The 25,892-nt window shown below is 46.8% G+C and overlaps 1 pseudogene; it reads left to right on the top strand.

Moving 5' to 3' along the window:
* The window catches only part of LOC144108647 (uncharacterized), a 45,835-nt pseudogene extending 20,218 nt beyond the window's left edge, over positions 1 to 25,617 (top strand).
* Positions 25,618 to 25,892: the final 275 nt, after the last annotated feature.

The raw sequence follows: 25,892 nt of genomic DNA, 5'->3' as shown, positions 1-25,892 counted from the left end.
TGCGAGGTGGCCAGGCTGCCGTATGATACGGTGAAGAATGAAGACATTATCAGAGTCAATACGGCCAACAACACCTTTACGCTATGCACGCCCGATCGTCAACGGGCGACTGCATACGCCAATATTGAAAAACTGAACCTCCAAGGTCAAACCTACAACGTAACGTCGTACGTGGCGGCGCCCGAAGACTCGGTAAAAGGGGTCATTTACAACGCCTACGCGGGAGACTCGCCCGAAGCGGTTCGCCAAGGCTTCGGACACCGAAACGAAGGAATAGAAGTTGTGGATGCCCGAAGGATCGGGAAATCCAGAACAATACAAATCACCTTTTTTGGAAAGAAGCTACCCAGCCAAGTAATCTATCAGTGCGGCGTCTTTCGGGTCCACCCCTTCAGGAAGCAACATGAGGTATGCTACAACTGCAGGAGAGTAGGACACCGGGCCGATGTCTGCTACAAACCTACAACGAACCTTTGCCGCCGCTGCGGAGAAAATCACTCGCCTCCACCTCAGGGAGAACAGCCAACCTGCCAACCCGTATGCATCGTCTCCAACGGGGGCCACAACACAAGCAGCCGGAACTGCAAATTCCGGCTGATCAACAAGAACAAACAAGGAACGCCCCATGGCAACCAGACACCCAAGCAAGGGGACAACGACTCATCACTACACGGACACCAGTCTAGGCCCAGGAAGAAGGAACACGGTGCTACCGGAAAAGGAGGCAGCCACAGCCGGAACAACTCCAGCTCCTTCCCGCCCCTGGGGAACCCTGCAGGGAACGACAAGAGAAGCTCAAGCCGCGGACGCAGCGATAGCCGCTCCAATAAAAAGGTGAGCTGGCCAGCAGAGGCCTCCCAATCTATTGACGCTCGAGAGAAGGAGTTTCAGATCCAACTACAATCCCGAGACAGAGAAATTGCCAGCCTTAAAAACGAGTTGGCTGACATTAAACGCCTGTTACAAGCGCATCAGGTACAGAATAAGTTGCGTTAACACGTTTTGGCGGGCTAGTTGGTTAAGCATCTTGAACAAACAGCGCGAACAAAGACGAGCACAAAAGACAAGAAAGCGAACGACACGGCGCTGACTAACAACTGAGGGTTTATTGCTGATCACACAAGTATAAATACATGGATGTCGGCAATGAGGGAAAGGTTTACAAAGTGCAAAAAACCAAAAACAAAACGTAAATGTGACAACAGCAACATAAGCACGCTAGAAATCAGCAGAGATTATCAACCCCCAGGAGTGACAGCTCTTTTTGCAGAAGTGTTAGCGAAGGGGTACTTATACATGCATTTCCCTGCTTGAATATGTTGTATGCCTCGATAATTTCCCTCGCAGTTTTTTCCCGATTTTTGGCAATGACCTTGGTTTCATGATAAAGCGGTACGCACTGTTTTTTCTCTTTCTTTGCCCATTCACAATCCCGGCAATGAATGCCGAGATGACCTGAAACTACTTTTGACACTTTATAGCTGTGTTCGCTCAGCCTTTTATTTATGCAACGTCCCGTCTGTCCAACGTACTGCCCTCCACAAGGGCCTGTACTTCACTCCTAGCCACGTTTGCTGGGCTTTCGAGCCCCGAGGTAACAAGCCCCTTCTTCCCTATGGTTCTTGCCATTCCAAGCTCATTAAGAGGGGTATCATAGGATCCTGTTTGAACAGCTCATTAACAAAATCCTGCCACCACAGAATGCATTCCAGCGTATCACACCAGGTAAAAAGATTGCTTTCGGTAGGGTACCCACTAGAACTTATCACGTCAGTAGCTGAGTCGGCCCTAAAGAAGAGCAAGTCAGAACCAGCTACACGAGACGGCCAGGGATCGGACAACAACCGCAAACGTGTCGCTGTGATTCCATATCTACATGGAATTTCACACTCCCTGAAAAAAGTGGGGAAAAAAGCAGGTGTTGATGTTGTGTTTTCCGCGCCTGATCGTCTGGCCGGTTTGTGCCGATCTGTTAATGAGTTCAAAGGAAAAGTGGCGAAGTGCACAACTAAGCACCAGTCACGCTTCGTTCCTTGTGATAAGGGGGTTGTTTATAACATCCCTCTGCCTTGTGGAGGGCAGTACGTTGGACAGACGGGACGTTGCATAAATAAAAGGCTGAGCGAACACAGCTATAAAGTGTCAAAAGTAGTTTCAGGTCATCTCGGCATTCATTGCCGGGATTGTGAATGGGCAAAGAAAGAGAAAAAACAGTGCGTACCGCTATATCATGAAACCAAGGTCATTGCCAAAAATCGGGAAAAAACTGCGAGGGAAATTATCGAGGCATACAACATATTCAAGCAGGGAAATGCATGTATAAGTACCCCTTCGCTAACACTTCTGCAAAAAGAGCTGTCACTCCTGGGGGTTGATAATCTCTGCTGATTTCTAGCGTGCTTATGTTGCTGTTGTCACATTTACGTTTTGTTTTTGGTTTTTTGCACTTTGTAAACCTTTCCCTCATTGCCGACATCCATGTATTTATACTTGTGTGATCAGCAATAAACCCTCAGTTGTTAGTCAGCGCCGTGTCGTTCGCTTTCTTGTCTTTTGTGCTCGTCTTTGTTCGCGCTGTTTGTTCAAGGTACAGAATGCCACTGCGGCTAGAATGCCACCCACCGCGTCCCAGGATTCGACCAATAATGCGATGGAAACAGACGCTATTTGCCACACTCCCTCCAACGCGTCCCAGTCTTCAGCCCATAACGCGACGGACACAGACGCCAGAATAGCAACTAAAAGACCGCATCCTACAAAAGAAGGCGAGGAATCCAAAAGAAAGGCCGAGGCTTCGGAAGCCGACACCCCGCAGCCGTCGAAAGCGCCTACCAAACTCAGGGCAGACATCAATACTCTGTCAGAGAGAACTAGCGCTATATCAACAGAACAAGCAACCTTCCAAGGCCTCGTTACTACCAAATTTGCAGAGATAGATATTCGCTTTGCAACACTAGAGGGACAGGTATCCCAAATAGCCACCTGCATGCAGCAAATAATGGATAGGCTTACAACTATCGAGGCCCGCCTACCCCCCACCTTGGATCTGTCCACGACGCCACAACCATCTATAACCCAACATGGCACCACGCCAAAAGTTTGAAATTTGGCGATGGAACTGCAGAGGCTTCCGCCGCAAGCGGGCCCACTTGCAGCTCCACATCCAACAAGCACCGTCTGTTCCAACCCCAGACGTGATTGCATTGCAAGAAGCTAGTGGCAGGGCTACACTGCCAGGCTATAAAGCATATCTGCCACCTCATTATGATACTAGTAACGCAGCCGGCTCCTTCACAGCCACTCTGGTGCATAGAAATATCACCGCAATTCAACATTTTATAAATGATTCGGAAGAAGATTACACCCTACTTGAAATAGTACCAAGGCAAAAAGGAGGCTCAAATCTCTTCATCCTTAATGTATACAACCCTCCCAGAAACACAGGCAATGGACTCCCACACTTGTTGATAAACACAGTAAAGCTGGCTGCTAGGGCTCAACTATTAATTGTGGGAGACTTCAACGCTCAACACCCAGCATGGGGATATACCAAAGCAACTCCGAAAGGGAACCTGCTCTGGCAAATCATTCAGTCACTAGGGCTCACAACGCTAAACAACCCGAGCGGCCACACACGCATGGGTAACAGTGTATGTGTAGACACATCTCCAGACTTATCCCTCTCTAAAAACGTCAAGGACGCAAAGTGGGTCAACACCGGGCAAAACCTTGGTAGTGATCACTTCATCCTTAGCATCACCTTCCCCACGACAAAACTTAAAAACAAAGCAAAAGAAATACGAACCACGGATTGGGACAAGTTCAGGCAACTTCGCGACAAAACAGCTCCAAAGGAGATCTCTAACCTTAGCGACTGGGCTATCTCCCTGAATGAGGATGTCAGCTCCACTAGCGTTGTGGTGCCAGTTGAGAAGGAGCAGATTGCAGACTCAAAACTGTTACACCTGTGGCAGGCACAAAAAGGCCTCCAAAAACGCTGGAAGCAACAAAAACACAACAAGCGACTACGCAAAAAGATCGCTGAAATCGAGAGGCGAATCGAGGAACATACACTTACTCTCCAAACACAACAATGGAACCAAATATGTGAAAGCGTCAATGGACAGCTCGGAAATAAGAAGACATGGCATCTTCTAAGACACCTGCTCGATCCAGAACAAACACGTCCCGTGCAACAAAGTCAACTGTACAGACTCATACATAAATATGAGGGTACAACTGAAGACCTAATCAAAGAGCTAGCAGAACGTTATCTAAACACGGATGATAGTACCACACAACCAGACTACCGGGGGACTCCTAGTCCAAACTTAGACGCAGACATCACAGACGCAGAGGTCTGGTACGCAATTGGAAAACTGCGGACAACATCTGCGGCAGGACCAGACAAAGTAACAAATAAGACTCTCAGGAACTTAGACGCAACGTCGATCGCGGCGGTTACAGACCTTATGAACAAATACTGGCATGCAGGCAACATACCACCAGAGTGGAAACACGCGAAAATCACTTTTCTTCCTAAAGCGGGTAAGAAACTCAGCACTGAGAATCTACGCCCAATTTCATTAACATCATGCCTAGGCAAACTCATGGAGCATGTCATCCTCAATAGGCTCCAAAACTATGCGGAGGACATGAACCTCCTACCTGAAACAATGTTAGGATTCAGGGCCCAACTATCTACCCAGGACATTCTCTTGCAGCTTAACAAGGACATAATTGAAGCTGACGAGGGAACAGGAACGAAAGCAATATTGGGTTTAGACCTTGTTAAAGCTTTCGACAACGTCGCCCACAAAGCCATCTTGACAAACTTGTCAGAAATCAACCCCGGAGAAAGGACGTACAACTACATCCGATCCTTCCTCACTAACAGAACAGCAGTGATAACGGTCGGAACAATAGAGTCTGCCCCAATCAAACTAGGAAGTAAAGGAACGCCACAGGGCTCCGTCCTGTCCCCTTTCCTTTTTAACCTCTCCCTCATCAAAATTCCCCCCAAACTGGCACAAATACCAGACCTACATCACACGTTCTATGCCGATGACATCACACTTTGGGTAACCAAAGGATGCGAAGGCTACATAGAAGACACACTCCAAGCAGCAGTGGACATCATCAAGGCATGCGCATGGGATTCCGGCCTCACTTGTTCTGAGCAAAAATCTGAACTCTTCGTGATCCGTCGTAAACAAAGAGGTAGGCGTACCACGACATCCCCCCCGCAAATAAACGTCTATGTTAATGGACGATCTGTCAAAGAGGTACAGACCATGAGAATACTGGGGTTGTATTTACAAACGAATGGAAAAATACTGACACACTCACTAAGCTAAAACGCACGGTAGAAGCGACGGCGCGATTACTCCGCCGCATAGCTAACCGCAGACAAGGGGTGAGGGAAAGAGATTTATGCCGCCTAGTGCAGGCCTTTGCGCTGAGCAGGATACTCTATGCCACCCCTTATCTGAAATTTTCGAAAGCAGAAAAGGACAAATTGAATAGCATGATACGGCAGGCCTATAAGGCTGCGTTAGGACTCCCACTAAATGCCTCAACCGAAAGGCTTATGAGGTTAGGAATACATAACACCTACAATGAACTGAAAGAAGCCCATTTAATGGCTCAAACAGCGCGATTAGCCAAGTCCAGAACTGGCAGGAGTATTCTTACCAGGCTCGGAATTAACTTTCAACCTACGAATAACGATGCTAAAGTAGACTTACCCCGCGCCTATAGGACGGCCCTACTAATCAAACCACTCCCCAAAAACATGCACCCCTTACACCATGAGGGTAGAAGACAAGCACGAGCCAAAGCCTTACATAAGAAATACAGACAGTGCGCTGCAACACTTTATGTAGATGCGGCAGAATACAAAAATACCAATGCCTTTGCAGTTGTGGTTGTGAACGAGAATGGTGACCACATCGTCTCGGCGACAATCAAAACGAAATCCTCTGAAACGGCAGAAGAGGCGGCTATAGCCCTCGCCCTAGCACATACCCAAGGGAGCATCATCCTCAGCGATTCCAAAATGGGTATCAATAATTTCGCTAAAGGGCGAATTACAAACACCTCCCTTAGAATCCTTAACGCAACCAAATTCTCACCAAATTATTCCGAATTGATATGGGTCCCAGCCCATTCGGGGAATCCGGGGAACGAGGCAGCCCACAATAAAGCCCGAGGTTTCGTCGACCGGGCAGTGGATGAGTCTGGCTCCCTGAATTTCACGAAGGACTCAATAATCACATATCATGATCTCACCAATCATTTTAAACTAGAGAGGAGAATTTTCCCCCTCCAGACAAAAGACTTACTAAAGAACAAGAGGTTACGTGGCGTCGTCTACAGACGAGATCGATACGCACCCCATCACTCCTCGCGCACATTTATCCAGATCTTTACAACCCAAACTGCAAACACTGTGGCCAACGTGCTACCTACGATCACATCCTGTGGGACTGCAAAATAGAGCCACCTCCGGGTGATCTAGTTACAACTCCTTCTCTCGAGCGGTGGGAGACCGTGCTGGCTAGCTCTGACCCCAGAACGCAAGTTTTGGCGGTGGAGTGGGCTGACAAAGTCGTCGAGGGCTATGTACTCTCGACCACTTAACGCGACCTCTTGCCAAGCTCTTCCCGGCGAATAAAATGTTTTACAATCAATTCTTGCGTTTGTTGTTGCACTTAGCATCTTTAAGCGCAAACAAAAAAGTTATGCTGCAGTGTTCAAGTATGACACGTTGGAGCCAGTTCAGGTGAGCTTTCCGTGCTGCGCGGCCACCTACACGGCCTTCGTTAGTACTGTACTAATTTTTGGGAAAACAGCAGTTGTACCTTATGGTCATTTTTCTCTTCGGAGGCTTTTACTGCTGCGTAATCCTATCGGACAGAGTCGAGTTCATACCTCGTAAGTGTATGTACCACCAGCAGCAAAAGTTATTGGGGTGCGTGTTCTCGGGGAAGAAAAGTTATTGTGGGGCTTCCTCGCGACCTAGTGCTTTAAAAATGCTACCAGCGTGTGGCGAATGCAAGTCCCCTCGTTCAGACACTTCGAGCGATTGGCTTACGTGGCGATTGGCTACTGTGCCGGATTTCCCGGGTTCGAACCCGACTGCGGCGGCCGCGTTATCGATGGAGGCCAAACGCAAAGACGCCCGTGTGCTGTGCGATGTGAGTGTACGTTAAACATCCCTAGGTGGTCGAAATTATTCCGGAGCCATACACTACGGCACATCTTTCTTCTCTCAGTCCCTCCTTTACCCCTTCCCTTACGGCACGGTTCAGTTGTCCGCCAAGATGCGAGACAGATACTGCGCCATTTCCTTTCCCCAAAAACCAATCTTCTTCTTCTTCCCTGTACACTCCCACCTCGTAAATTTTGCCTGCCGATAGTACCTCCGTGTGACGCGATTCGAAATTGATCACTTCAGGCCTGAGCTGTTCAATTAAGCGAGTTCACACAGTTAATTTTCTTAGAAATACTGAGCGCAGTGCGCGAGCTCAGCCACTGTGACCCTGTATAGTAAACGGGTACCGCACAAGGGGGGGGGGGGGAATTGTAGGGTTTTAACGTAGTTAAACCGAGCATATGTGTGAAAGCACATGTTTAGCCTGGTTGTCTCATGGTTTGGCTTTGCTAGGGCGTCGGCACTTCTGGCGACGTGATTAGTTCTAGAGTAGTTTTAGTTGATGGAAGACGACGACATGCAATGCACAGCGCGAGCATGTGTTGCAGTTTAACGCGATCCGGGGTCGTCTGTGGCAGCAGCATAGTGCTCTCGTGCACAGGCCATCGAAATTGATCTGCTCGCGCCGCCGCGGGTTCGAATCCCAGTTGCGGCAATATTTATTTATTATGTTTGCCAAGGTCATCCTCAAGATCAAGCTTCACACCAACTCTGTGAGCCAGTTAGACCTTGTGAAGTAGTACTTTCACACTAAAATATTAGCCCTCCTGAGCCAAAATGACAGTGACAACGTTTACAATTGCTGCACAGTTGATGCCTTCATAACTGTATAAAGACACTCCATAAGCACGTTTCTCACCAGTCCAGCTCGATTCAGCACCTCAAATGAGTGTGAATGCGGCTACCAGTTCAGTTTGACATAACTAGTGTTAACAGAGGTCATCAACATGTTTCAGCAAAGCATCTGTATTTGATAGCCTCTTCTCTCTCTTTTTTTTACTGTAAGTGTTTTTCACCACCACTGCATGCTCATAATGACAAATGCTACAACTGGTTAACATGTCTTGTATTTGGCAACAGCTTGGCAAGACAGCCTAATACATTTGTAGCGAAGTCTACCAAACAAGTTGTGGTACTATGTATTGCTGAACTTGGCATCACCGTATGCTGATATTGTGAAATAACATTGAGTGGCATTCAAGTCTTGGTGCGTTTTTCTCAGATCTGTCTGCTGTAGGTCAAAGTTTGGGCACATGAGCACAAAACAGGTTTGTTGAAAATACTTTTCATGAAAAGAGTTACTTATGGTACTGAGTACAGTGTAACAAGAAAGTATCTGCTGAGACTATGTTCAACTGTAAAAAATGTCTGAACAGTGAAAAGTAAATACTTCATAGTGTTGTGGCGCAGGGGTTCACTCGAAGCCGGGCTCCGTTGGGTAACGTGTCTGAGCCTTCGGGTTGAAGAAATATGGAACTTCAAGCTTGGGAAAACGAAAAACAAACGGGTTTACTGGCACTTTTCATGAAACTTGATTACATAATTTAAAAGGAAACAGAAAGAGCAAACAGTCAAGAATTAAAAGTTCATAGCGTCGAGCAACTGGATGAGCCTTGTCGTCAGGGCCCAGAGCGATCGTTCGTACTCAGGATACTCGTTAAATACACTAAGGCTCCGCCGCTTTCACCACACGATTCACAGATCGGAAGAGTCGCCGCACATAGCACGCTGAGCCCTGTGGGAATGGGCAAGGAGGGTACGGAGGTCCGTTGCTACTTCGTCCTCGAGAATGCGCTTCTGCCCGCTTCCTTTCGTTATCTTGTCCATCGTCGGTCGCGTCTCACGGTCCGACACAAGGGGGGCGTGCGTGGGAGATTCCAAGGATAGTTTCCCCGAGACATCTTTTTTTCTTTTTCGTAAGGTCAACGAGGGGTCAAACAACGTGTCCCTAGCAGGGTTGTAACAATAGTTAACAGCAAATTGAGAATAAGGAAAGGAGCATTACAAAAAAACCTGTGTTTCCTTATAAGAACAGATAACACAGTGTCCCCAAAAATATCTGGGAGGAATGTATGCAAAAGGACATAGCAAACATGTTTGAAGTTTTTTGCCAGCATCTCGCCTCCCCCCCTTCCCAGAAAAAAAAACTTGAAGCATGTTAAGAGTAATTCAAGAATGGGTACAAGTGTTTAAGTTCATTCTAAATATAGATTTTTTTGAAGTATTTGCAAGATACCAAGTTATCATGAGAAGTACTGAATATAGAATATTCAATCTGGGGTAGAAGAAGCGCCAAAAGATATTGACAGAAGAACTAGGGGGCTGTGCTGATCCTGTGCCTTGTGGTGCTGCTGTTGCCATGGTATACCAACAACTCACCAATGTACGGTTCTCCTCTGTTGTATGTTAGCTATGTGCATGTTTGACAGAGTTTTCCATGGCCACTTTTGTTAAATCCTATTATCCAGAAATATTGAGTCACAGTCATGACCTTGTGCTGCACTGCTATCTTCTGTTTTGTTAGCCTCAAATGTTAGCAGAATGTGGCTGTGTAGGAAAAACTTCATTGGTGTGCTGGTGCCATGTGTACCAGTTGCCTGGCATTATGCCAGTGAATGGAGCGTGCATGTTCCCTCATGATTTCCTTGGAAATGTTGCTGTGGGTTATGGCGCATGTATATGGGTTTTTCTGCGCACCCAAATTTCGTTGAGTTTTGTCAGGATCATACATGTCAGAAGGGCTGGTTGTTATTATATCAGAGCAGTGTGAATGTGAGAAAATATACTGCAGTGGGTAAATGGAAACTAAAAAGACTGGTACGATGTAAAGCTGCTGAAACCGCTCACCAGTTCTTGAAAAAGTGAACATATCACCACTAAATTAAAGCTTCTGTTTGGGCGAGTTGGTAATGATTCATTTGCTTCAGTGGTTGTGTTGCTTGTCTTCCTTTCGTGTGTCCCGTCTTCCTGCACTCTTTAACAATCACATCACTACTACGCTTCACAATTTTTTACCTAATGTGTTTGTCTTGGGTGGTTTGCGAAAATGGCTCAAGCTTGCAGATCTGCAATGTCAACAGGCCGGCATATCAAGGTCCACAGAATGTTAAATTACGGAATAACTTAGACGGTGATCTGCGTGCATTGCTAAGTAATCAATTTCAAAAACAACTGCCTAACTATATTATTGACATTGTTGTAAACAAATGCTGTGTAGCCCACCCCTGTTATGCCTCTAAGAGAAGAGACAGCAGTATGTGTAAATAAATAAAAAATACTTGAATGTTTCCTTCCCAAAAAATTGATGCCATGCAATGACACCATTTTTTGAACATCAACTGATAATCCTTATCGCATGCTTTGTAGCATTTCAAGCCTTTGTAGCATTTCCAGCAGTCAGCCTGTCTGTAAAGGCGTTTTTTGTTATTGTTTCAGCGATGTAGGTGCCGATTAAACCAAGGCGCAGTGTTAGTGCATGAATCTGTCAATAAGAAGAGCATGTTTATTACTGTTTGTCAACGTGTACTGTACGCGTTAAGTGGCATATGAACCAAGTCACTCACACATGGATAATCTAGTCCGCAAAAAATGTTGCTTATTTCGCACGAAACGCGACCACAGAATGGAAAAAGCCAATTCAGCAGCGAGAAGAGGTAATCGATGTGCTGCGTGTGTGAAAAATGACATCTATGCATGGGGACAGAATGCCGAAAAAAACTCCGGACCATAATCAGCTTGGCATTCTTTCCGGCTTTCCTCAGCAGCGCCTCGCGGAAAGTCAACTTCACGTGACCGCATGTTCCCTTTAACAGTGTACCATACTGTACAGAAAACTAACATCCACATCAGTGTGACGCTGCATTTGACCGAAGGTGTGGTTTGACTGCCAATTTATGTGGACTGGAAGGAATACATCACTCGTCTGACATCCGCACTGTGCAGAAAGTTGTGTGAACTCTGGTGTGCAGCTCCTTAACTTATGTTTCGAACAGAAAACTCGCAGTGCCTTGGTGCGAAGTACACTGTAGGAAATGGCTTGTTTGATGAGAAGGGGCCTGGTCTTGCAGCGTCAGTAATCGTAATTTTTATTTTTGGTTAAGTACACAGACAATGAATACAGGGGAAAGGATGATGCACTGCTGCTGCTGCTTGCCATTTACTGTTCGCACTCTTGCACAGACTTTCATTTCATTTCATTTCATTTATTGATCCCTTAAAGGCCCGAAGGCATTACATAAGGGGGGGGGCATATTGGTTTCCAACGGCGACGATGGGAACATGCATAACAATAAAAAGAACAAACATACAAACAAACATAAAAGGGGTTGTAGTCATATCAGGGTTTTCCAGCAAGTGATACATCATTTAACAAAGATATGTCAAGCAATACTCGCTACAAAAGAGCGCAGAAGTGATCAAGATTTATGTGAGGTGAATTTTTATTTTCTCGCGGAATGTTTTGTGATCAGTGCATGCAGCGATGCCGTTAGGCAGTGAATTCCATAGCGCTATTGCGTTGGGGAAAAATGAGTTGTTGTAAGCTGACGTGTGGCCACTGATGCGTGCTATCGGGTTACCGTGACTAAGCCGGGAGGACGTTCGTAGTGGGGCGGTTAATAGAGCGTGCCGTGATCTTGTGTTATGATAAAATGTATGCAGTAAAGAGTGCTGGCACTGTGAATGAATAAGAATCATCATCATGACGGCAGGTTTCTGCAGTAAAAGGTCGGCCGGAGTAGATGTGCAGTTTTCTCTTTTCAGACTATGAATAATTTCTGTTCAGACAATTTCTCAGGTTATCAGATATGCTTCTTCCCGTTACAATATGTCAAAGGTATGTTGGCATCTGCATACTCTGCAATGAAAGCTGAGGAAATCACCATTCTCTGACTTTTACATTTTTGCAATACTCGTGAAAACAATCATTTAAACGTACCCCAGTCTGCCGTTAAAGAAAGCGTACCTAAGACAGCGGGATTCAATGTACAATGAATCCTGTGCACTAGAAATTCGGCCGCCACGGCCGGGATTGAACCCGCGTCTTTTGGGCCAGCAGCCGAGCGCCGTAACCAATGAGCCACCGCGGCGGGTGTTGGGGTATAGTCTCCAACGCATTTCAGCTGTTGCATAGCTTGAAAATGAGGCAGCAAACTAATGGCAGTGTTTTTTTTCTGCACAGCACTAGCTGCATTACTTTGTAGGATGAGGGCAACCACTTCTGGGAAAAAAGTGTACAAAGAAATATGTAAGGAAAAAATTCCACTGCACAATATTCAATGTATTAGACCCTGCTGTCATTGGGCACGTGTTCAGAAGGGCACACTGGGGTGCATATTTTTTCCGCTCCTCACGCCACAGTTTCACTTGAGGCTGCAGGATGTGAAAATAAATTTTCAAATGACCACCTCCATAAGCATTTCAACATTGTAAAGAAAATAATGGAAGCTTCGTCAACCTTTGTTGCGCCAACCTGCACCTGCCAAGAGAACAAAGCCACTCAAAAAATAATGAAAACAAAGCTGTTCACTTGCATGATGACCACTCGGGAGAAAAAAAAGCACACAAGAAAAACAGTTGCAGTGAAAATTAAGCGGTATTTGGTCTTGAGATATGACTGCGGTTAAGTGCAGAGGAACTGAGCTTAACAGCAGCTCAAAGCTCTAAATTTACAAGCATAAACAGCAAGAACAATTGAATTTAGTCCAACCAGTGAGGAATGAAACCGAAATTAAACTTTGGGAGTTAGACAGGTCCAACACTTGACCTCAGCTTTGACGCACAGACTCTAGCATCGATACTGCCAGATTTGGGAACGGCTCAACTCAGCAGTGCAGTGTGTGTCATTGTGCAGACATCCTGCACAAGAATTAGAATTTCGTTAGGGAACATGCAAATGATGCTAACATGAACACAGAAACATATGCAAACAGATAGGTGAACCAGGGAACCTATAACTCCAGTACAAAAGGTACAAACGCACACAGAAACCTGGAAGGATTCTGCATAGCCAACAAAGCCCACATATACATTGGCTCACCATCATTGATACAGAGCAGCCAAGAAACCGCATTCCTCTCAGGGAGGTCACAGGCAAATGAATGTGCGCATCAATGACATCCTCCTCGTGAGTCTTCAGGAATGCCTGCAGCGGATGCAGTAGACCAGGAAGTGATGAACAACTGGTGAACAAGCAAGTCGTCTACAGGGCCACTGTGGATACAACAGCAAATACAGAATCGGACACCCAGTGCGAATCCTGCCATCATGTCTCTCACGGCCTGTGAGGCACTTCGCACCGCAGTACAACTTTTGCGAGCGGGAAAATGTTCAAGTTTCTAAGATTATAATTTGCAATTCACTGCTTGTTGTTATGCAGAAAAGCATACTGTAATCCCAGTGTATATATCTGAATAAATGTCTTCTTTTTATTTTGCTTCCCAATTTGTTATGGACAGTTTTGACGGGGGACGAAAGTACCATATTAACGAGGCATGCCTCTATAACCATGCAATATTCGAAAAACACCACCTGGTTTCGCATAATATGCATGGCCTTCCTAAAGAACGCCCCACATCCCTGCTATGACAAAAAAAATACATAAATGGTAGGGCAGTAAGTTGAGCACACAGAAAATGTATTATGCAAAACTTTCTGAAGTAAACAGCAGCCAGCCAAACAAGCTTCAGTGTTTATTTTGAGTCCTTTCAATGTTCCTGTTATGAGGAAGCCCACTAACTTTGCATGCATCTTTTAATGTGGCTGTATCAAAGGACGAACAGCATGATAAACACTGCCACTATAGTGGGAGTGATGCATAGGGATGGAAGAACAGATGTGCTAACTTGCAGACAGTGGCTACATACAGAGTGCTACAACGTGAAGTTTCTGGAGTGCACCCATGGCAATAAACAGTCTTACAGTAAAGTATTCCTGCATCATGGTCGGCTGCTGAAGTGTCAAGCAAGAGTGATTTCTGCATATTTCCAACCAGTCTGCTGGCACTTAGTAATTGCCAAATGGCCATTACTTCAAACAACATTTCTGGTCATGTGCCACTCTGTGTCAAAAAAAGGTGGCACCTTGCCCATTTTCAAAGTTCACTCGCACTTGACAAGGAAATGCGAGAACTAGTCAGAAAGGCAATGCAGCAAGCAATACAGCACTCGATGTAAACAATAGGATTTCAAGTCAGCATGATATGTCCGGCAGTCTGTCCCACACCTCCATTTCAGAAGGGACGCAACTTTCAACAAAATTTAGTTTATTTCTAGCAGTATTTACATGAAATTTTTTGAGCAATTTAAAAATAATTTTATGACTGCTCTCCCCAAATGTCACTGTTTTATGTGCAGAACATTATTTTCCAATATATATTTTTCTTGAAACCTGCAAAGCTAAGAAAATATGGCAGAAGGCTAGTTCAACATTCATTGTTCTTGCAGGGTGAAGTCATTCTTGTAATTCTTATTGTTTTGCAAAGCTCAAATTTTTGTTTTGAAATTTTGAGATTCAATGTTTGTTGACATATTAAAGTGAGAAGACAATTTCATACAAGAAATTTAAAATTCATAAATTTGAAAAAAAAACAGTTGTCTAGACCTGGGCTGCGGTCCTAGGAGTGCAACGAAACGAGTGGTCCAGAAAACATAAAACTGTTGGGGACAAGTATGCTTCATAAGGCATGTATCTAGGCAGAAAACCTTAACAGAGACAATTGCCCGTTTCTTGAATGTTCCGTCACTATTCACAGCCGTCGAGGTTCATGAAACAATTTTTTTACAGTACTTCCCAGTCGATTTCAGGAATTAAATTTGGGGACAGCAGAGTCATTCCACGCGAAAGGAGATGCACCAAATTCTTGGTATTTTAAATTTTGCTGAGAAAATTCATGGAAGACCAGTCCCAACAGAAGTGTAGAGACCTTCTTTCAAAGAAAAAAATTTTTTCTCCGTATATCATGCTCCAAAGTGTAAAACATCACCTTCATCTGGGCATTTTGCAAGAATTATTGTTCAGGAACTGGTCCTTGTTGGCAAAGTTTATCTCCGCATGTAGTCAGGTATTGAGATGCCCTGTCATGCCTCAAAAAATAAACTGTGGATGATGCCATTTTGGTTTAAAATGGAAGTGCTTAACAGGAGAAAAATTTGAAGATTTCCGCATTTTTTAAACTAAACATGGAGTCTAAATTTAAGCAAACTTTTTTGGAGTTTTGCCTGAAACCTTGATCTAGCACTCTTTGAATTAAACTTGAACCTTGCGTTGTTCTGTCATTTAATAAAAAAGTACATAGATTTCTGCGGAAACGGCCACATTGAGGACCAGAAAACGCTATGTGGGCAACGGTGCTAGACAAAAAAATCAGCCAAATGGTCAACCCATTTAGTTTCGCATATTAAAAAAACTAGAAAAATATTTTTTGTTGGCAAGAAATAAATTTTTATAAAGGAGTTCCAGCGATGTGGTGCGAGAACCTGTTATGGTCCGTCCGGTAAAACGCTGCTTTTATTTCCGGCCTTGCTAAACTCTAGCAATTGCCATTAGCATTGGACATATTGTGAGAAGATGGCGCAACGGAGCCATTTCAGTGTTTTCATTTATTCTTAAAGAATATGTTTGGGCGGAATACTCATGGTATACAGGATGTGCCATGTTATTCCTTATAGATATGACCTAAACGCAGGATTTAAAAAGCCAATCTGAAAGTGTTAGATGTATAAGCATTTATTATTTACATTGCACTTGACTGAGGCATCAGCCTCACCGATTATTCAACTTCCAAAGGTGTGGTGCACAGCAAATGCAATGTTTAATAAACCATTTGTATTGAATTAAATCGGACACCTTGTATACGCACAAAATATGAAGGGAGACTGCATACTACAGCAAAAAAAGGGTTATAACATCATGTGGCCTGAATTGGGAACAGCTGGGGATAAGAGTTAATGGAGAATACCTGAATAATCTGTGATTTGCTGATGACATTGCCTTGCTGAGTCACTCACGAGATGAATTGCAAAGCATGATCAATGATTTAGACAGGCAGAGCAGAACGGTGGGTCTAAAAATTAACATGCAGAAAGCCAAATTAATGTTCAATAGCCTAGCAAGGGAAAAGCAGTTCACAATTGGAAGCGAGATGCTGGAAGTGGTAAGGGAATATGTCTACTTAGGGCACGCAGAGACTGTTGATCTGATCATGAGAGGGATATAACTAGAAGGATAAGAAGGGTGGAGCGCATATGGCAGGTTCTCTCAGATCATGAATAGCAGTTTACCAATATCCCTCAACAGAAGAGTGTACAACAACTGTATCTTGCCGGTACTCGCCTATGGGGCAGAAATGTAGAGGCTAACGAAAAGGGTTCAGCTTAAGTTAAGGACGACACAGCGAGCCATGGAAAGAAAAATGTTAGGTTTAACGTTATGAGACCGGAAGAGGGCAGAGTGGGTGAGGGAACAAACACGGGTTAATGGCATCCTAGTCGAAATTAAGAGGAAGAAATGGGCTTGAACAGCGCATGTAATGCGAAGCCAAAACAATCATTGGTCCTTAGGGGTAACGGAGTGGATTCCAAGAGAAGGCAACAGTAGCAGGGGACGGCAGAAAGTTAAGTGTGCGGATGAGATTAGGAAGTTTACGGGGATACGGTGGCCGCAGCTGGCAAAGGACAGGGTTAATGGTAGGGACATGGGAGAGGCTTTTGCCCTGCAGTGGGCGCTGTCATGCTGATGATGATAATGATGAAGATAGATGGCGTGCTCATATACTTTTGTCGGCATTCTTAGCGATATGAAAGCCTCAGTTACCTTCCTTTCAGCTTTACCTCTTGTGTTTGCAAAGAACACTGTGTTTTCAAGGGCAGGGCAGCAGCCATGTTTCTTGCATTTACTACAGTGCATTGCCAAATGGGCATACTCCCACACGGTAGGCGAATCTCGGCATGTATTCCAATTTGTGTCCCTGTTGAAAACATCCCTTTCAGTGACACCTAATTGGCTAAAATGCCAGAAGCAGATGTGCATCTACTTCCGCCATTTGGGGCAGTCAGGTGTCACCGAATGGAATTTTGAAGACTGCGCAAAACAAACAACACAGGAGAAAGACAGACGAAACGAGTGCAACTCTGCAACTGTGTATTCACTAGGGAAACCGAGTGAATAGATCAGCAAAAAGGCTAGACCAGGCTTCAACAAGCTGGCTATCCTACTCTGCTCAGTTGCCAAAGTGTTACTGAAAAAGGTTAAAAAAAGAAGAGTGTAATAACAGAGCAAAAAACGATGTTGCCAAACAGAAAATTATACCTGTGATAATTCCTTATATTCATAAGATGGCACACAATCTGAAACATGTTGAGGCAAAGTTTAAAGATCGTGTAGTTTTTCCACCCCCAAGAAGCTGTTCTCGTGTGGCAAAATGGATTCAAACAAACCGAAAAAGCAGAATGCCAGAAAAAGCATGTGACGTTGTTTGTGAAATGTGCAGTGGGCATAGTTTATCAGATCCCGCTGACGTGTGGTAAATCTTACATTGACCAAACGGGCTGATGTATTAATGATAGCCTTGCTTACCATAATCACGCATTAAAGAACGGCACGGGTTCTTTCTTACCACATTACTGTAAAGCCTGCAGGGAAAAAGAAGAAAAAATGCCAGGCAAAGCTGAAGGAAACAAAAATCCTAAGCAGGGGCAAAGGTACTACAGCTCGTGATCTTATAGAGGCGTTCCACATCAACAAAGGCAGAAGAGATTATGTAAGCACAGGCTCCGTTACAATTGACAGAAAAGAAAGTGTCTTTTTAGATATGTGCTGTGACGCTTTTTTCTATAGCCATTTGTTACCTTATTGGTTCTGCTTGTGCGCATGTGTAGGTCCCTCTCTGCTCTTGCCTTTTTGTCTATATATTCACTTGCTTCAATAGGTGAATAAACAGTTGCACTTGTTTCGTCTGTCTTCCCCCAGCGTTGTCTGCTTTGCGCGTCTGCTTTCAAAACCATGCACCAACTTAGCCCCCGAGAGAGTATTACCGAATGGGATGTTTTTGAATGAGCCGCAAGTTGGAATAAAGGGCCGTGTTGATGGCCCTGAGGCGCATTGTGTTTGCTTATGTCTTTTTTTTGTTAACTCTTTGAGCTCTTAATCTTTTGCTCAACCTTGGGTACACCTTGGCAAGCTTACGAGAGGAGGTCTAAAATTTGTGGCCGTTAATTGATGGAACGAAAGACAAAGGTTGTACCAAAAGAGTCTATTCATTCAAACATCTCTCAACATATTTGCCATTGATGTCAGTGTGTTTCTTGTTGTGACAGATTTATTTTTCCTAATATGCTTTGAAATTATTCCTTTGTAGCTTTTGCAATTCACTGTTCCAAGTGGCAGTGGTCTCATTTCTGGAAATAAACAGTGGTCCTAGATGAATCTTCATTCACAAAATGCTGTTGGAATTCAACAAATCAATAGATGGGCCTGAGCTCATAGTGAAAATGGTGCAGTATCCTTGTTCATTTTTGTTCTTTCAAGAATGTCGCCGTTGTCTTAGCACCATCTCCACATTTTTCTCATATTTATAGTCAGTATGTGTATTTGGAAAAGCATGAAGCAGTTATGCCTCTAAAACGACATAAGAACGCCACTCTAAGCCTGACAAGACAGAACATTCATGCAGCAAAATGTATTGCCGAAGTCCACAAAAATTTGGAGCTCCTCGCATAAATGGCACCAAAAACATAGGCTTACTCGTTACCTGCCTGCACCTTTCTTGATGTGAGAAGCATAATGCAGGTAAGGCATGGAACACACTCGCTTCCTCTCTTCATTGCTCTTCAAATTCTGTGTGTGTGTGTGTGTGTGTGTGTAGTTCTCATGTTTGCTCATTCCTTTCTTGCTTTTTCAGTTTTTTTTTACAGGACTATACCCACCAAATCTTTGCTTGCGTGTTTTCTTGTTTAAAACGATGCGTTAGACATTAGTATATATGGATCACCCCATACACATCAGTCGCTAAATAATTTACAATCGAATTTCCTCTTGATGTTTTGATTCCAGCAGCAAAGAGATGGTTGTGATATCAAAGGTCGGTGTACACCACATGCGGCATAAAATAAACTGCAATATAACTGCTCCTTCTTTGTTTTCAATAACTGCAATGCTAAAACCAGCCTGTCTCAAGAGTGAGAATAACTACAAATGAAGAAGCAGTGACCTATACTGACCTTTTATGTCATAGCCATTGTCCGGCTGTCTAAACCGAAACAGCATGAGAAAATAAATTGAATTTTAAATCACGTAGCAGGCCTAGCTAAATACTATGTGGTGATCCATGTATTCTAATATCTTATGCTTCACTACAGAGAAGACAAGATGTAACTAAAGTTAGGTGTCATTTTCGAAAGTGAGTGACAGTATGACATTTACTGTGGCCTCCCTTTATTCTTGTTTAACCATGTTCACAATACATCAACCTTTTCATGCAGTTCAGATTATAGTAACTGCACGAAGCTTATCTATGTAATAAAGTACACTACTTGTGCAATGTATGAAAGAACTCTGACTGGCACCTACAAAATGTGCCAACTTTCTTCTTCTGTCATGAGCATGTTTGCAATTCGTAACGGTTGGAGAAAGCTTAGCTAGCACCACAAGCGGCCATCTCAGCAAGAATGAAACTATTAATGACCTCACTGACACCATGCCTGGCCTCATCTTTTTTTTTTAAATGCATATAATTTCATACATGTAGAATTGCAAGGGAAATTAGCACAGCTCAAAACGGGACTAAGCCTTTGCAAGTTTGTTCAGCATTACACTATGTGTATGAGCCTGTCAAATGTTGAGAACTGGAAGTGATTTCCTCACTAGATTCCCTTCAGATATAGTTTCATGCACCTACATTTCGAGCAATCTATCTCGAGTCAACATACACTGAAGCTGGGTGCAACACTAATGAGGTGTATATTTCAGTGTTTGCCGTTCAGAAACTGTACGCCACAGCTCTCTGGAATATGAAATTGTGCATATGAAAGATCTGTTTTTAGATGGACCAGCTTATTATTAGTCATTATACAACGTCACTTACACAGCTTTAGACCCGATATTCAAAAGCAATCTTTGTACAACGTACAGTTATGAGCAGTTTTTATTGCTCTCTCAGTGCATAGCAATCGTGAACCTCATGTTAACTAAATTATTTAAGGATGAAGTGCACTTTTGAGAGTAATTTTAAAGTGCTCTGAAAAATTTCAGTCCCCAAATGAATGCTGCATAACTACACACAATATAAGCTTCAGTTATGACTGGGCACAAATCAAACAAAACTTAAAAGAACATTCAGGATAAATTAAAGTTGACCTGCTACTCGACAGACTATGATATTCTAATGTCAAAGGAACTGCTGTCACCGAAAACTGAGCTTTAATAAGACGGAAAACACCAAAAAGTGAACTACAGGTGTTGTCATCACCAGCTGATTTTTCAAGTAAACTGCGTGCATGCGTAGGCACCAAATTTTGAGCATATCCAAAAAAAGCCAGAAAATACCAGGAGGTTCTAAAACATTTGCATGATTGAACAAGATGAAAATAGCCCAAGTTGTGGAAAATTTCTAACAAAAAAAAACCATTACCTAGAATATTTACCTGTATACCATTCACGGTACCTAGTTCTTCACAACTTCTTTCTGTTCCGCTCTAAGAAGAAAGTCCACAGGGTAAACTGTTCTGCGGTCGTGCAACGCAGCCATTTGCACATACATTGAATTAAGCTTGCCAAAACGGCACTCTTTTACGCCATGTATTCAGCAGTCTCTTACGCACTAAAAAAAACGGACAGCCCAATGTCCCAGATAAATTGGCCAAACGGCACTCTTTTACGCCATGTATTCATGTAGTCTCTTAGCACACACACAAAAAAAACTGGGACAGCACAGTTGTCCCAGATAAATTACTCACCTTTATTAAACTTATCCCATACTACCCCTACGGCCGACATCGTTGCTTCACCGCCTCACCGGCGTCGATGCAAAGAATGAAAGAGAACAAAATACCCACCTTGAATTAAGCTTGTCCAAACGGCACTCTCATAGTCTGATAGTCGCCGCAAGCGGCAGTCATCGTTGCTGTCATCGAAAAGCACGAACACCCAGAGGCGGTAGGGCACCGCCATTTGCAATTACCGGCGTCGCGTCTATTTTCCACATTTTGCCATGGGAAGAGCTGCTCCGCGTGCGCGTTGGCATAGGCAACCATGGCATGTACATAGTTGTCATGGCAACTGCTGCTCCGCGCGGCTAGCAAACGGAAATACGCCGCCCGGTCCGGACGGGGTGACATACCAGATGCTGCAAAACCTGGATGCGCAGCAACGACAGATCCTCCTGCAGCAGATCAACCAACCTGGTGTGGGAACGCGGGGAGCTACCGGAGGATTGGCGAACCGCGGTCGTTTGTCCCATCCGAAAAGCAGGGCGCCCACCTACAGAGCTGAGCGGATACCGGCCAGTGTCATTAACATCGGCGGCAGGTAAGCTCATGGAGCATATGGCGTTGGAGCGTCTGAACGAGCGGGCTGCGGAGGCTGATTTGTCTGACGAGCGGCAGACGGGTTTCCGTGGGATGCGGTGCACGGCTGATTATATATCGGATGTTGTTACAGCGCTGGAGCATGCCAGAGAGGCAGGCCAGGTTGCGCTGCTGCTACTACTGGACGTCTCCGGCGCTTTTGACAACGTTCACCGCGCACCAATTCTCGCGGTGCTTGAGGGGGCCGGTGTGAACGGGCGCCGACACCATGTGTACATGTCCATATATGCAGACGACATAGCTCTGTGGTGCCGGGGACCGCCGGGCGAGGCGTTCCAAGTGCGGGGGTGCCTTCAGGGAGCCCTGACCGTAATCGATGCCAGCTTGTGCGGCCTTGGTCTGTCGCTGAGCGCGGGCAAATCGGTGGTCATGGCCTGCGTTTCGCGCTCGCACGCGCACCTTGCGCCACTGTCACTGGACGGGACTCCGATTCCTTGCCGTAAATCGGTGCGGTACCTTGGTCTAGACATCTACTGGCTCCTTTCCTTCCGCCCCGCGGCGACCAAGGCCTGTCTGCAGATGAGAATCACCGCCGCCTTGCACAAGCTCACCGCTCGAGGCCAGGGCATCTCCCAGCAAGCCGCGCTGCGGCTATACAATGCCACAGCTTTGGGCGCGGTGCTCTACGCGCTGCCGCTCGTCACGGTGCGCAAGCCGTGCTGGAAGAAACTCGAGCTCCAGCACCGCAAGTCCCTGCGCGTGTGCCTAGGCCTGCCCAGAAACTCGCAGTGCGCCGCAACGTTGGCCGAGGCAGGAGCGTGGCCACTTGACCTCTAAGCAGCGCGCAGGGCACTGAATCACATCGACCGGCTTCACCGCGCACCGGACGGCGGCTCGCTGCTGCAGCGTATGCGCTCCCACCCGCGCTCACGAATGGGCGCGGTGCTGCTCGAGTATGTGCAATTGACACAAGCCCCCCCCCCCCCCCCCCCTACGGCTCCTGCGCGCCCTGGCCTGCTGCCTCGGAGGTACAGCGAGAGATCGTCGGCATTGCGGGAAAACGGCGCACACCCCTCTGTGCTGTGCAGCAGCTGGCCAGAGCCGTCATACACGAGGAGCTGCAGCACCATCTCCTCGTGTACACCGACGGCTCAGTGGCCCGCGACAGCTGCTCCCTTGCTGCGGCGGCTACCATCCCCGCCCTGCGACTGCACAGCCAGCAACACGCAGCCTTCCTGGGCTCCTCCACCACGGCGGAGTTGATGGGGATCCGGCTCGGGCTGGACCTGCTGCTCACCCTCGGCCCTCCGCCGCCCAGGAGTGCCCTGCTGTGCGACTCCCGCGCTGCCCTCAGCCGCCTGCAATCTAACGGCCGCGGTACCCCACTAGTGCGGGAAATTTGCTCGCGCATCGAGAGCCTCGCGCAGAGAGGATGTGCAGTGCGTGCACAGTGGGTGCCCGGTCACTGCGGCATCGCCGGCAACGAAGAAGCTGACGACCTCGCGACCGCTGCACACCAACTACCTGCCAGCGATCTGCCCCTTGCGCTGGAGGACGTGTGTGCGGCCATCCACGACCATCTTCGAAAGCAGCACCCCGACCCACGCCTCGCAGGAGGTGAACGCATCGACAGTATCACCGGCTGTCGCGGACTTACACGGTCACAACGTGCAATGATCCTCTGCGCGCGCATTGGCTGCGTGTGGCCCGGGGAACGACGGGTGCGTCACGGAATCGCGACGAGTGATGTGTGTGACGGATGCGGTGCAGTGGAAACACTAGAACACCTGCTCCTTCACTGTGCCGCGTTCGCCGATGCTCGTCGCGATATGCTCGCGGCCTATAGGGCGCAGGGCATACTACCAGACTCCATCAAGATGCTATTGTGGCCGCAGGGTAGTGCGCGCACTCGTGAGCGAACATTGGTGAGCCTCTGTGCATTCTTCGAACATACGGGCTTAACGTCCCGTCTGTTCTTTGTCAGGCAGTTACACGCAGTGACCGAACGCTCCGCGAGTTCTACCTTCAACGATTAATAACTGGACGCCCCACTCCAGTTGTATCCAACACAGTGCTGTGCGCGTGTGTGATTTAATTCCTCTAAAATGAACTAATCACGCGCACAACCTGGACACATTTCTTATTGTGTAAATAGCTTGTACATATTACCTCTCCTCCTATCCTCTCTTCCTGTCCCCTCACCTCTTTCATTTCATTTCTCCATTCTGCCTGCTATCCTTTATTTTCGCTGCTCCAGCTCAGGTGCTTCAGTATCGATGGCAGATGCCAGGGCTAGCAAAAACCTTTTCCTTCCTTTTTACTATTATTTTAATAAACAACCACTACCACCTCGTTCCTCTTTCCCTCCCTTCTTTATCCCTTCCCTTACGGCGCGGTTCGGTATTCCACAGAGATATGTGAGACGGTTACTGTTCCATTTCCTTTCCTCAAAAACCAAACGAAACAAGTGAGTCGACGGCGTTCATAGAGTTCATTGGCGTTGACAACTTTGCAAAGACCATTCATTTCCACGAAAGGAAGAGCGCACAACCGGCTCCGTGGGTCAGTGGTGACCTCAATCTCGCTTTCGCTTTGTATATCATGGATTAGCTGGGCTAATCCACATTAATTTTTTTCACCGCCACTACCACGCTGTCAGAGCGGCACTGAACAGCGCGGCTGCGTCTTTTGAGGGAAGTGCGCAGTGACTGTCATATCTCCGTGGGCTCGGCCGCAGCCACAACTGCCATGGCCAGGAGGACAGAGAGGAAAGGAAAAAATGAAATGAAAATTGGTTTTTGGGGAAATGAAATGGCGCAGTATCTGTGTCACATATCGGCGAACACCTGAAGCGCGCCGTAAGGGAAGGGATAAAGGAAGAAGTGAAAGAAAGGATAGATAGATAAAGAGGAGGAGGGAAAGGCAGTGATGTTAACCAGAAAGGGGTTCCGGTTGGCTACCCTGCACTGTGGAAGAGGAATTAGGGGACTAAAAGGAGGAAGAGAGAAGGGCAAAACAAGAAGGAATGGAGGACTCCGGAATAATTTCGGCCACCTGGGGATCTTTAACTTGCACTGACATCGCACAGCACACGGCCGCCTTAGCGTTTCGCCTCCATTGAAACGCAGCTGCCGCGGTCGGGTTCGAACCCCGGATAATTGGTTTTTGGGGAAAGGAAATGGCGCAGTATGCTCAAATATCGGTGGACACCCGAACCGCACTGTAAGGTAAGAGGTAAAGGAGGGAGTGAAAGAAGGAAAAAGGTGCCCAACCCACGCCCGGCCGCGTTGAGTCCGGCCGCGTTCCTACGCGGCGGCAGTGGCGTCTGCGGCTGCCAAGGCGCCCCGGGAGCCTGGCGATCAACGTGGACTGGCGGAGTCATCTCAGGCGGCTGGCGCCGTTTGCAGCGGCGCGGTGGAGGAGGCGGTGACGAGCCTGGCTGAGCCTGCTGTCCAGTGGGACGACGTTGTCACCAGCCCCGCTGACGACCAGGCGGGGAAGGAGCTGACAACCTCCTCGTCTTCAAAGTCTACAGCGGAGCAGCCGGAGGGCGCCTCCGACGCCGAGAAGTCGTCTTCGGCCGACTCGTCTCTGGAGGAGCATCCGAGCCTGGAGGCCTCCCTCTTCGACGTTCCGACGGCAGCGCAGCACGACGACACGGAGGCGGGCACCGAGTCGCCTGCCTCACCCTCCCCCAGTGACGCCTTACACACGCCGGTCAAGGGCGCCCACGGCAGCGGCAGTGCGAGCGAGTCGCGACTGCAGGCGCCGCACATCCCGGTCGCCCTGCCCGCGGGGCCCGTGCGTAGCGAAAGTGCGGGCGGGTTTCCGGAAGGTCCTAGACCTGGAGGACCCCAAGCACCAGCTTTCGTCATCATCTGACGGCAACGCGCCGCCTTCTTCCGTCACGCAGGCGCCGAAGAAGGCGAGGACGGCGAACGACGATGACCTCCTTCCTCATGGACGTCACCAGAAATGAATAGTTTCCGCCATGGCGCCCTCGCCCCAGCACTCCGGGCCTTAGCGGTCCTCCTCCTCCCCTGCCCGGCGGTGGTTCGGGCGCCGCCTTTTCTGGCGGGAGCTACACTTGGCCACGAGTCGAGCATTTCGCGGTACACGTGAGAGGCCAGTTGTGCACATGCGCCGTTACCATGGCA

Source organism: Amblyomma americanum, chromosome 10, assembly GCF_052857255.1.
Source record: "Amblyomma americanum isolate KBUSLIRL-KWMA chromosome 10, ASM5285725v1, whole genome shotgun sequence".
Lineage (NCBI taxonomy): Eukaryota > Metazoa > Arthropoda > Arachnida > Ixodida > Ixodidae > Amblyomma > Amblyomma americanum.
Note: the sequence above shows the minus strand (reverse complement) of the source record. Positions and strands in the feature narration are given on the sequence as shown.